The sequence below is a fragment of the Hesperophylax consimilis genome, chromosome 28 (genome assembly GCF_061612785.1).
Source record: "Hesperophylax consimilis isolate HC1 chromosome 28, BYU_Hcon_1.0, whole genome shotgun sequence".
Taxonomy (NCBI): Eukaryota; Metazoa; Arthropoda; class Insecta; order Trichoptera; family Limnephilidae; genus Hesperophylax; species Hesperophylax consimilis.
In genome coordinates, this window is record NC_142863.1 from 6985856 (window position 1) to 6997941 (window position 12086).

Consider the following 12086-nt stretch of genomic DNA (forward strand, 5'->3'; position numbering starts at 1 on the left):
ATGATACAAATATAAGCAACACAAAGACGGTCATAAAATACATTAACATAAGTGCACAAGTAATGTAAAAAACCGCCAGATAATTATGTAGACTAATGGGTTATACCAATAAATTGGGAGAAACAAAGCATCAACTGGCATGGTGGTAAGGAGGTAAGGAGAACTGAGATTTTTTTATGGGTTTATTGGAAACAGACCTAATATTGGACTACTTGATATGTCTAATTGATTATTAAGTATCTGACTTTTGGTTTTTACAGCTTTTTTTAATTTCTAGTGCCTCTAGATTGTTTAGTCTGTTACCATGCCCGTTTTTATGTAAGATGTTAGCACCGGTGCTATGACAGAATGTATGATCTTTATCGATCAAATGATTTGCGAATTCGGAAAAACCGTTATTATTGAGGCAACGAAGATGCTCCTTTATCCTAATATTAACATTGTGATTGTGACGTGATGTCTTACCGATATAGAAAGCCGAACAATTATTACAATTTAATTTATATATCCCCGAATGACTTAATTTATCGTCCTTATCTTTAGAATTAATTAGAAATTTACCTATATTGTTATAATAACAATATAGGTAATTTCTATTCTATTAAATATGTCAAACCACAAAGTGATTGCTTTCTACAATAATAGGATTATTATTCATTGGTAAAGTAAGTATGCAAAGAGGATATGCAGCCGTACAACAAAAAGTCGAATTGTTGATGGTACTAGGAGTCGTACGATTATAGATTAAGCTGGTGAGCTGAGAGCCGTATTGAACGAGCTGTACCAGGCGAGCACAGTATGCTCATTGTAGTCTTTGAGCTCACTGCTTCCGTGCGATTGAGCCGTCGTTCAATCGGGTCGACTCGTTGAATCGTACTAAAAAATTGAGCTGGTACCACGACTCACGCTCTTAATGCAATAAGTCATAACTTATCGTTAATAGATACAGTCATAATGTTTTTGTCGTCATGTTCTACGGAGATAGAAAGACCTGACTTTGATTTTTATTTTCGAAATAGATGTTTATCTTTTATCGTCATTTGCAGGAAATGTAACCTCAGGGGCGCTTTAAAGTTGATGCAGGTATTACAAAAAAAATAAATATTATAAAAATAAAGTGAAGTAAAGTTAAGTAAAATGAAGTACAGGAACAGGTGACATGAAGATAGAAGATTCTAATGAAAATGTTGAGGAAAAATTAAAAAAACATTACATCTTCTAAGTTTTCAGAATTTTCTCTCATTTACACAGATGGTTCTAAGTCTGATAACAAAGATTGTGGAGCTGCGGTACACATTCCCGAATTCGATTTAGATTTGTCTTATAAATTGCCTAAAGAAATTTCCATATTTACTGCAGAATGCTTCGCAATTGAACAAGCTTTGAGCCAAATCCAGCTTTTCAATATTCGACGAGCCTTTCTGTGCACTGACTCACTAAGCGCAGTGTTGAAAATTTCCTCAAATATCCATAAACCAGAAGACTATATTATTTATAATATTAGAAACACCCTTAAATCTTTAAGTGAATTAAATTTCGAGACAATATTGGTTTGGGTCCCTGGCCATTTAGGAATTGAGGGTAACGAGAAAGCCGATTCTCTAGCTAAACTTGGAACAATTTCTGGCTCTAATCCTTTAGATTTTAGAATTCCTATCTCTGACGTCATCCCAATTCTTAAATCCAACATGATCCGCTCCTGTGAAGAAAATTGGACTAGTACGAAAACCCGAACTGGTGCTTTTTATGCTGGAATACAAAATCATATTCCAAGTAAACCTTGGTTCCACGGCAAGAAAAAATCCAAAAGATTTATATCCTGTATCTCGAGAATGAGAATTGGTCATTGCTCCATTGCATCCCATTTGTTTAAAATCCGGGTCCTAGATAGTCCACTCTGCCAGTGCGGCATGGAAAATGAGACTCTTGATCACGTTTTCTTTAATTGTAAAAATCATTCATCCTTCAAAGGCATTTATCGTTTACTTATAAAAATCACCCACCAATCTCCCCTTAGTATTCCTTATTTACTTTCTCTCAACAATTCTCGCATTTTCTCAGTTCTATACAAGTTCATAGACTTGAATGACTTCAATATTTGAGATTTCCTATTCCCGTATAGATTTACCATAAAATTATAACCATCTCCCTTAACTTTAATGGCACATAGCACTCTCTTTAGGGTGAATTGCCTAATACAAAAAAAAAGATAGAAGATGGAGAATCTGCAACAAGAATCCTAGGTGGTGAAGAAACTGGACCAGCTGCTACAGCGAAAAAGTCCACAGGGTCCACCAACAGTGCAAGCACGAGGTTCGCCATCTGTCCAGGTATGTTTCTGCTGCTAGTAAAGCTTTGACACAATATCCTCACATAGATAACATACCTTGAAAGCACCGATGTGTCGTTCGACGAAGTTACAAGATGGAGACTTTGCAGCAAGAATCCTAGGTGGTGAATAAGCTGGATCAGCTGCTGCAGCGAGAGAGTCCACCGCGTCCATTAACGGTGCCAGCACGAGGTTCTTCATCCATCCAGGTATGTGTCTGCTGCTAATAGAGCGCTGACACAATATCCTCTCATAGATAAGAGACCCTGGCAGCACCGCTGTCGACGAGTTCATCATTCGTCTCCATGTAATCCTGTTCCTGGTGATTGTTGAAGTTGTGTATTCTGCCCACAATAAAAAACGACTTACCCTGGGCTAAGCAAAACACTTGCTAGGGCCTTCAGAGTTTCCGCGAATTCCGTTGAAAACATCTGGGGTGCATTTACCGATTCTAGTTCTAGAACGCGTCCGGCTGCCACGAAGGCTACATACAACATGTGTGCTTCTCTGTGCCTAGTATGGTTGTGGTATTTCATATTTTTATATATTTATATAAAAAAATAAATTTATATTTTTTATATTCCTTTCGAGTAAATTATTTTCCTGTTTTCTTTCTTACTGGTTTTATTTATTTATTATTTATTTTATTTATTTATTTATTTAACGCCCAGAGGGCTTTTACATGTGGGTGGTACAAATTTAATGACAGTATTGAAACATAAGAAAGAAAAGAAAGAAATAATAAAAATAAAATTACATAAGTATATGCGAGAAACAAAATTAAAAATATCAAGAACATAAATTAAAAAATACAGCGATTTGACTGGTTTACAAAAATATAACTTCCATTTAGGAATAGTATTGAAATAGGTCTTTTACATAATCCACAAAATTCGCAAAGTTAATGTTAAATATATCGACATCACCTAAGTATTGGTTTCCCATAGTGTGAAACCGTTGTATTGGGGAGTTCGCAATGTAATTTCGCTTATGTGTGTTGCAGTAGAATAGTGTATTTTGTCGTGTTGTTATTGTAGGTATTCGTAAGTTTATGAGTTGCAGAAGTTCGCAACAGTCGAATTTAGAGTTTAGAATCTTGAATAAAAAAGTTAAATCGTTTATTTTACGCCTGTCTTCCAGTGTGTGTATTTTTAGAGTGTTTAATAAGAAATGATATTGTAAGTCTTCTAGTGGGATATTTAATTTAAAATTTATAAAACGCAGAAATTTTTTTTGTATTCGCTCAATGTTATTAATGTGAATTTTGTAAGAGGGAGACCAAACTACTGAGTTGTATTCAATTATGCTTCTAACTAGAGATATGTATAACAGTTTAATGGCTTGTATGGAGTTAAAGTTTTTAGTTGTTCTTAATACGAAGCCTAGTGTTTTCATGCCTTTGTTTACAATTTGGTGGATATGATTGGCGAAACTTAGTTTTTCATCCAAAATAATTCCGAGATCTCTCATTTCCGTGACTCTTTCTAAAGCTGTATTGTTAATGGAATATTCAAATAAAACAGGATTTTTATTTCTGCAGAAAGTCAGGGTTTTGCATTTGTCTACATTTAAAAACAGATTATTTTGTACGCACCAATCTTTAAACTTATCAATATTTGATTGTAGTATTTGGCAATGATTTACATCAGTTATTTTTTTGTATAGCTTGATGTCATCAGCAAAGAGCAATACCTCGACATCGTCGAAGCAATTTGTTATATCGTTAATGAAAATGAGAAACAAAACGGGACCAAGGTGACTACCTTGCGGTAGGCCACTGGTCGCACAGAAAGCTTTCGATAGCAAAGATTTTATTTTAACAAATAGTTTACGATTAGTTAAATAGCTAGTGAACCATTTTAGCATGTTGTCTCTTACTCCTAGGGCAAATAGTTTTCGGGTTAGTAGTTTATGGGATACTTTGTCGAATGCTTTTGAAAAGTCTGTATATATGCAGTCGACTTGTTTATTTTTTGCAAAAGATTCTAATATAAAGTTTTGAAATATTGTTACGTTAGTTGCGGTTGATCTACCTTTGATAAAACCGTGTTGTTTTTGGTCGATTAGTTTTATTAATTTGGGATAGATTTCATCAAGGACCATTGATTCAAAAAGCTTAGAAAGTACTGACTGTATACAAATGGGGCGATAATTGGTTATGTCAGTGTCGTCTCCTTTTTTGAGGATAGGTGTAATGAAGCTCGATTTCCAGCGGCTTGGAAAATATCCAAGGAACAAGAGGCGGTTGAATAGTACTGTAAGCGGTTTAGATAATGCATTGGAGCATTTTTTAAGGAATATTGGTGGAATGTTGTCTGGGCCAGCAGATTTTTCAGTGTCTAAGGAAAGTAATTTCTGTTCGCAAGATTTTTGTGTGATATGGCAATTTGTTAAGTGTGTAGTATTACTAAATTTGTATTCGGGTATTTTATCATCGGGGGTTTCGTCATCGTATACGTTTTTGAAGAAATCTGAAAAAAGGTTTACAATGTCTTGTGTATTGTTTGCACTGATTCCATTCATTTGCATTATTGGTGGGTAATCCGTGTTTTCATTGTTTATTTTTTTTTAGAAATTTCCAGAGATTTTTGGATTTAAAAACATTATTCTCGATGGTAGTTATGTACATTTTGTAGCAATGTTTAGAAAGATCTTTACATTTTTTCCTAGTTTCCCTAAAGTTTATATAATCAGCTATGGATTTGCTTTGTTTGAATTTTTTGTGTTGTCTTTTTTTTTGCTGAAGAGAGGCAGTTAGCTCCGATGAGAACCAAACTGGGTAAGTATACTTTTTCGGCGTGTAAAAAGGTACATAGGATTTAATAGTGTTAGAAAATGTAAAATAAAGTATGTCTAAAGATTTATCAATATTTTCATCACACAAAAAAGACCAGTCTATATTTGAGAGATGGCAGTTAATTGAGTCAAAGTCTGCTCGTTTAAAGTTCAGAGTTTTTTGTTCAGGTTTGGCATCGTTATCACGGGGTATGTTTAATTTCGTGTATAGGGGAGGATGGTGATTGTCGGCAGGTAGGAGCGGATCATTAGACAGTTCTACAGATATTTTAGGGATGTTTGATAGTACCAAGTCTAGTAAGCGATCGTTATTATTATAGATGAAATTGTGCTGGTACAGGTTTAAAAAATTTGCTGTGTCCAAGATTTCTCGTGCCCTGTCATTTTCGCTTTCGTTTGTGATGTAGCCGCTGTCGTTGGATTCCCATTTTAGATTTGGAAGGTTGTAGTCTCCAAGAATAACAAGTTTTGAGTTTGGATATTTTGACAACAGATGTTCAACGTCTTCACAATGGTTTCTGTATGTTTGAATATCGGAGAGTGGTGGTAGGTAGGTGGTTCCAATAATAATTTTTTCCATTCCAGTAGAGATTTGCACAAATAAATGTTCAATGTTGTTGTTTTTCGTCGGTAACTTCCTAGATGAGTACTTTCGTTTAATTGCTATTAAAACACCTCCACCTCTTGACTTTGAACTTGATCTGGCATTTCTGTCACAACGAAAAATTTTGTAGTTAGCAAGTCCAAGTTCAGATGATTTTATTGCAGAGTCAAGCCAGGTTTCCGTAAGTGCATATACGTCATGATGATGGGACGGAAGAGCTGCGTGTAGATCGTCTAGTTTTGTTCGTAGTCCACGGATGTTTTGGTAGTATATTTTCAGTTTAGTTATACTCGGTTTTTTGGATGGATGTTGACTATTTTAGGTGACGAATTTATATACTTTATAGTTATGTCCGTTTCTCCATTGGCTTTACGTTTTTCAAGTTCTGTCCGTAAGTCCATTAGGTGCTTTTGCTGTGCTGGGGTCGAGTCAGAGTAAATGCGTACATTATTCTTTAAGAGATGTTTTTTTCCTTGTAGTATTCTAGCTGTCTGGGAGTCTTCAAACTGGATTTTAATTGGTCTTGGCTTGTTATTATTATTATTACCAAATCGGTAAACTTTAATAATTTTATTTTTTGCAGGTATATCTATATTGGAAATTATTTCCGTTACTGCAGTTTGGTCATCCAAGATTTTGTCAGTAGCTGTTACCTTTGCACTTTCAGGTACATTGCACAAAATTATATTTGGTTTGCAACAAACATGAAAATTTGTATGCATGTACGAATGTACAATGTACATACTTACTTTATATTGAAACTTTGCTTATTTACAATATCAGGTGTTATTATTTGGATTTGATGTTAAACTTAGTTTTTGCATTTGATTTTTTTTTTGTATATAGTTATGCTATTATCCATGTTTTATGTTACACTTACCTACATACATAAATTGTCAATTTCCTCTGTAAAAGCTCGATAGGGCATTATGAATAATTTATTTTTTATTTATTTATTTATACGCCCATTGGGCTTTTACATACATAGTTCATAATAAAGTAATATTCTGAAGATTGCAAGTTCACAAAAATAATAGAAAAAATACATATTTATAACCATATCCATATAATAACAGCAAGTAAATAGTACAAAAATAAGAATATTCCTACTCCTATGTTATACAAACTTAAATTAGTTAATAAATAATGTAAATGATAGGTAGTGGCAGCAGTAACATGATACAATACGACACATAGTTTATGAGGCCTTTGAGTTAGAAAGCTAACGAAATAATTATTGGTAGTATTGTTAACAGATATACCTACTGCATTTGACTGGTTGTAGTGGCCTGCTAAATCGAGGGCGATCGGTCAGCCATTTTACATAGTTTATATAAAAAATATTGTGAAGATTCTAAATAAAAAATAGTAAAGCAATAATATAACATTAACCTTTAGACATATAAAACAAGGCAAAAAGCAAATCTAAACATGATAGTTTGTAGGTATAAGCCTGTTTTGTCAATCTTGAAGAAATAATTCAATAAGAAATGCAAAATAATAAATGAATAAAAATATTTGGGAAAGGAGTCTGGAGATTAGGAAATACGTACTGCTCGCTGCTTATGCTGAGTCTGAGCCTGAGTCAGACCAGGTATGGTCGTGGTCCATCAGGAGGTGTTAGAGAGTCTGTGTGTGTATCTAAATGTAAAGTCGATCGGGGAATTGTATTGTCCGATGTCTCGTATAAGTTTATTTTTACCAAGTCTGAGTGATTTGTAAAAACGTTCATTCAGTCTGTGTGTATTCGTACAAAGTTGGTATTTGTTCTCGGTCGTGTGGTCTCTTCTAGTTTGTTCTGAATCTATATAATGTGATTTGAAGCGTCTGTAGTTTTGTGTGGTCCGTGTGTGAGATACTGCTCCATACGGGAATCGCATAAGACAGTACCGGACAAATGAGTAGTAGACGAAGAGTTTTATTTTGTAAAGTAGCGGGCTTCGTCTGTTGAAAATCGGCTACGAGTTCATCTTAATCGAGTGCATCTTGGCTTGGTGAGATTTCCAGTTGCGGCGAGAGTTCATGGTTAGGCCCAGATTTGTGACTTCATCTTTCCATTCGATGGTGTGTCCTCCCAATTCGATGTTAAAGTCAGGTGTTTTCTGCCGTTTCCGCTTTTTCTTGTAGCGATAGCGCCGTCCCCGAGCCGTTTGATTTCGCTAGAGGGGGGATCGTGTGGTCTTTGTGTCTCAGCGTGCTCGACATTTTCCGTAGGGAATTGTCCGTTTGCGTGAGCGATGCGACTTTTTTTATTCCAAAGTTCGCGCTTGAGATCTGCAATCTCGCTCTTGATTTCCCTCTGCAGGTAGTTGTAGGCTATCTTGAAATATCCATCGCGTGTGCGGTGGTACATGAGTAGCATGTACCACGATAAAACGTACTTGGGAAGCTTGATTGTGTTTATTTATTTATATCTATTCTTGAATACACATTTAACAAATGATTACATTACATTACATTATGACGGCCGGCATAGTCCAGTGGTAACGCATTGGACTGCCATTCCGAAGGTCGCGGGTTCGAACCCGGCGTGCGCAAATAAATTTTATTTGATTAATTTGTGTTATTTCACAAAATTAATTAAAATTAAAATAATATATAGTTTATTTGCGGCACGTTCCAGAGTGGAAGATACTACCAGTATCGCCCTGGTGTAAGACCACCATTCAGAATTGAAACGTTGCTCCAAATGGCTTTAGCCGTGTTTAGTGACTAGATCTGAATAGCCAGGTACTTCCCCACCTTCCTCTTTCCCTTCCCCACTTACCTTCAGCCTCACAACATCCCCCTATTGGGGATGCCATAGTCTCACTGGCTCCAGACGGGAGCAGTTGGGACTCTTGTGAGGTATTCACAGTAAAAAAAAAAAAGTTTATATTGTAGTACAGAAAAAAAGTACATAAAAAAGGTACAAAAAATAAAGAAAATAGGTTGATGAGGTAAAACTGTGTGTGGGTGATATTGTATGTTACGTGAAAACCTCACTAAGAGAACCTGTGCTGAGGTGTTAACGTGTTTGTGATTAAGTGTACAGGTGTTTATGTGTTGTAGTAGAAAGTTTTTTTTTTTTTTTTCACAGACATATATTCAAACATGCAAACACACATGTCTATGTGAGTGAATGTATTGTTGGATAATTCTTGAAAAACGTCTATAAATATTTGATTTTACTTATTATATTTTGTTAATGTTTGGCTTGGAATTATAATCTGTTAAAAAAAGTGAATATCTTGATTTTTTATCCAGGCTACGAAATGTTTTTTGAGAGAGTTTGTAGATATATTTGCAGTCAGTAATTGTTTCATAGTAATGGACATACTTTTAAAAAGTTTGGTTGCGTAGTACTGTAAGTGTCTTTGTCCGTGTGTAATCAGAATGTTTAGTGTTTTATTTGTTGAGGACCTGGTTTTTATTATGGCTTTTGGTTGATTTGTAATATGAAGATTATTAAGGATGAGGTGCAGGAGAGCAGTTTTGGCGTAAAGTTGTCTTATTGACATGACGTCTAGTGTTTTGTAGATTTTGGTTGAATCTGTGTAGAATGGTACCTACTTGCAGTATCAGTTTTATTATTGCCTTTTAAATGTTTTGAATTGGTTCAATTATTGTGTTTATAGCGCTTCCCCAAGCTAATATTCCATAAGTGGCAATGGATTGACACAGTGCAAAATATATTGATCTGAGTGTTGTTAGTGAGAAAATGTTTTTAATGAATTTTATAAGGTGCAAGACCCGTTGTAGTTTATTAGTGATGAAAGTAATTTGTTCAGTCCAGTGTAAGTGTGTATCAATAATAACTCCTAGGTATTTTGTTTGTTTTACCGTTTCGATGTGTTCGCATTGGCAATTGGATGATGTTTGTTTACAGTCATGCAAAAACACCTCCAAGTTAGAAGGAGGTTGACCTCTTTTTGTTAGACCATGTGTGACGTATTTTGTTTTGATTGTGTTAACGGTAAGAGTATTTCTGTTTAGCCATTTTTGAAAATTGACAAACTTTTTTCAGCTGTTATGAATAAATCTTTCCATATGGCTGCTTGTCACAGAAGAACTGTATCATCAGCGAAGGTCACGATTTAAAAAAATTTAATGTCACATAATTCGTTTATGCATATGAGGAATATTAGTGGGCCATGTGCACTTCCCTGTTGGACTCCGTACGTGATTAAAAGTGGTTCACTTGTCTTGTTGTCAATTTTAAATTATTGTGTTCTGTCAGACATGAAATTTTTCATTAATTCAAATTCTACTCCATTAATACCAATGTTTTTTAGCTCCCAGAAAAGTTGTACGTGCTAAATTGTGTCGAAGGCTTGATAAGTCTAAATAGATTGAAATAACTTTTTTTGCCTCTAAATTATGTGTTATAAACTCGGTTACAGTGGCAATTGCGTTTTCTGTGTTTCTATTTTTCCTAAAGCCATGTTGGTTTACTGAGAGTATTTGCATGTTTTCCAGATAATTTTGCAGCTGTTCTTTTATTGCTTTTTCAAGAATTTTTGACAACGTGTTTAATAATGTAATGGGTCTAAAGTTGTTTACGTTATTTTTAGGTCCTGATTTATGAATTGGAATAACCAGACCTTTTTTAGGATGCTCGGAAAAATTCCTTCTGTCAGGCTAAGATTAATAACATATGTTAGTGGAGTAAGTAGTTGTTGGCTATGTGTTCAACTGCGCCTTATTGTGGGAATCCCTCCGCATTTGCCTGTGAGAGTAAGGGTAATCGCAGAAAATCATATCCAGGAGGGAGCGGCCGAGAAGGTGACACACTTTACCTTTTGGATTGAAAGTTCAAGACCATTTAAGGTGAGCCATGTGCAAAGGGCATTCATGGCTTCGTTAAGATATTTTACGGTGAGAGGGATGATTTTGGATGATAAAAAGAAAGCTATGTCATCTGCGAACTCAATAAATTTTACTTGGAGGGGAATAGTGACATGCGTATATGTATATATTATTCGGTAAGGGGGACAATACATCGCCTTGTGGTAAACCCTTCCAAATAGACCTACATTGAGAAGAAATATCTGGAAGTTCAATGAAAAGTTTTATTAGTTCTATCTAGAAATAGAATAATAATAGATTGGACAAACATGGGGGGAAGGCCAAGGCCTAGAAATTTTTTTTCAGGATTGGGATAGAAACATTTTCAAAGGCGCCTTCTTTATCTATAAAGACAGCAAGACAAACTTCCGGTTTAGAAATTGATAAATTAATATCAGTGCTGATGATGGCAAGGTTATCTTGAGTGGATTTTTTTCCTAAATTCAAATTGAGATGGAGAGAGAAGCTGTTTACTCTCGAAAAAGAATTCTAATCGGTTTTTAATTAATTTTTCCTAAAGTTTACTGAGGGTGGATGAAACAGCGATTGGCCTGTAGTTGGATCCAGAATTTGGTGATTTGTTTGTTTTTAAAATAAGGATGATTATTTGAGAACTCCAGTCATCAGGCATTATACCATTCTGGAAGATTTTATTTAAGAAGCGAAGTGGTTTAGAATATTATCTTTATTATTTTTGATTATGCTGTAAGGTATAACATCTCTGCCTGGAAATGAGTCCTTGACTGTTGATAAACATTTTTTTAGCTTAATTAAGGTGAATAGAGAGTCGAGCCAATGATTAGACATAGGAGTATTATAGATGGGCATTATTTCATCTAAGTTAGGTACAGAAGGGAGGCAATTTTGTCCAAGAATTCATCTATCCATTTAGAATGAGACGCTCGAGGAGATGGTGAACTGAAGGAGGATCGAAATCTTCGGATCATAGACCAAACTTCCGAAATTGGAGTGTTCGGAGATACTGAACTGCAGAAGTTGTACCACCCGGATCTTTTTTTTGACCTCAATACCCTTTTGGCATTGGATTCGGCGTTTTTGTATATAAGATAGTTCTCCATAATCATATTGTAACGATAGGAAAGAAATTTAGCTTTCCGAATTTTTACTACTTTGGAAAATTCCTCATCCCACCAGGGAGTTGGAGGGAGATTTTGGAGAGATTTAGTTTTAGGGGGAGGATTTGATTTATTTATTGCAGTTATGAGCATTGATTTGAAGTTATGATAATCATCTTTGACGGAAAGTATATCGGTGGCGGGTGAATTTAGTAGGAACTTTTCCATATGAGAGTTAAATTCATCCCATTTGTTGTGTTTCATTTTAATCTTTGTCGAAATATGAGACTTGTCCGATTGGAAAGAAGTTTGATAAGTAATGGTGATCGGGAAATGATCACTGGAGCAAGGGTCGGGGGACACCACTTACGAGGAGAGAGAAGTCAGACTAGTAGAACATATCGAGAGATCCACTGCACTGGGGTTTGTGCTCGGGCGTGAGATCCTAGTAGGA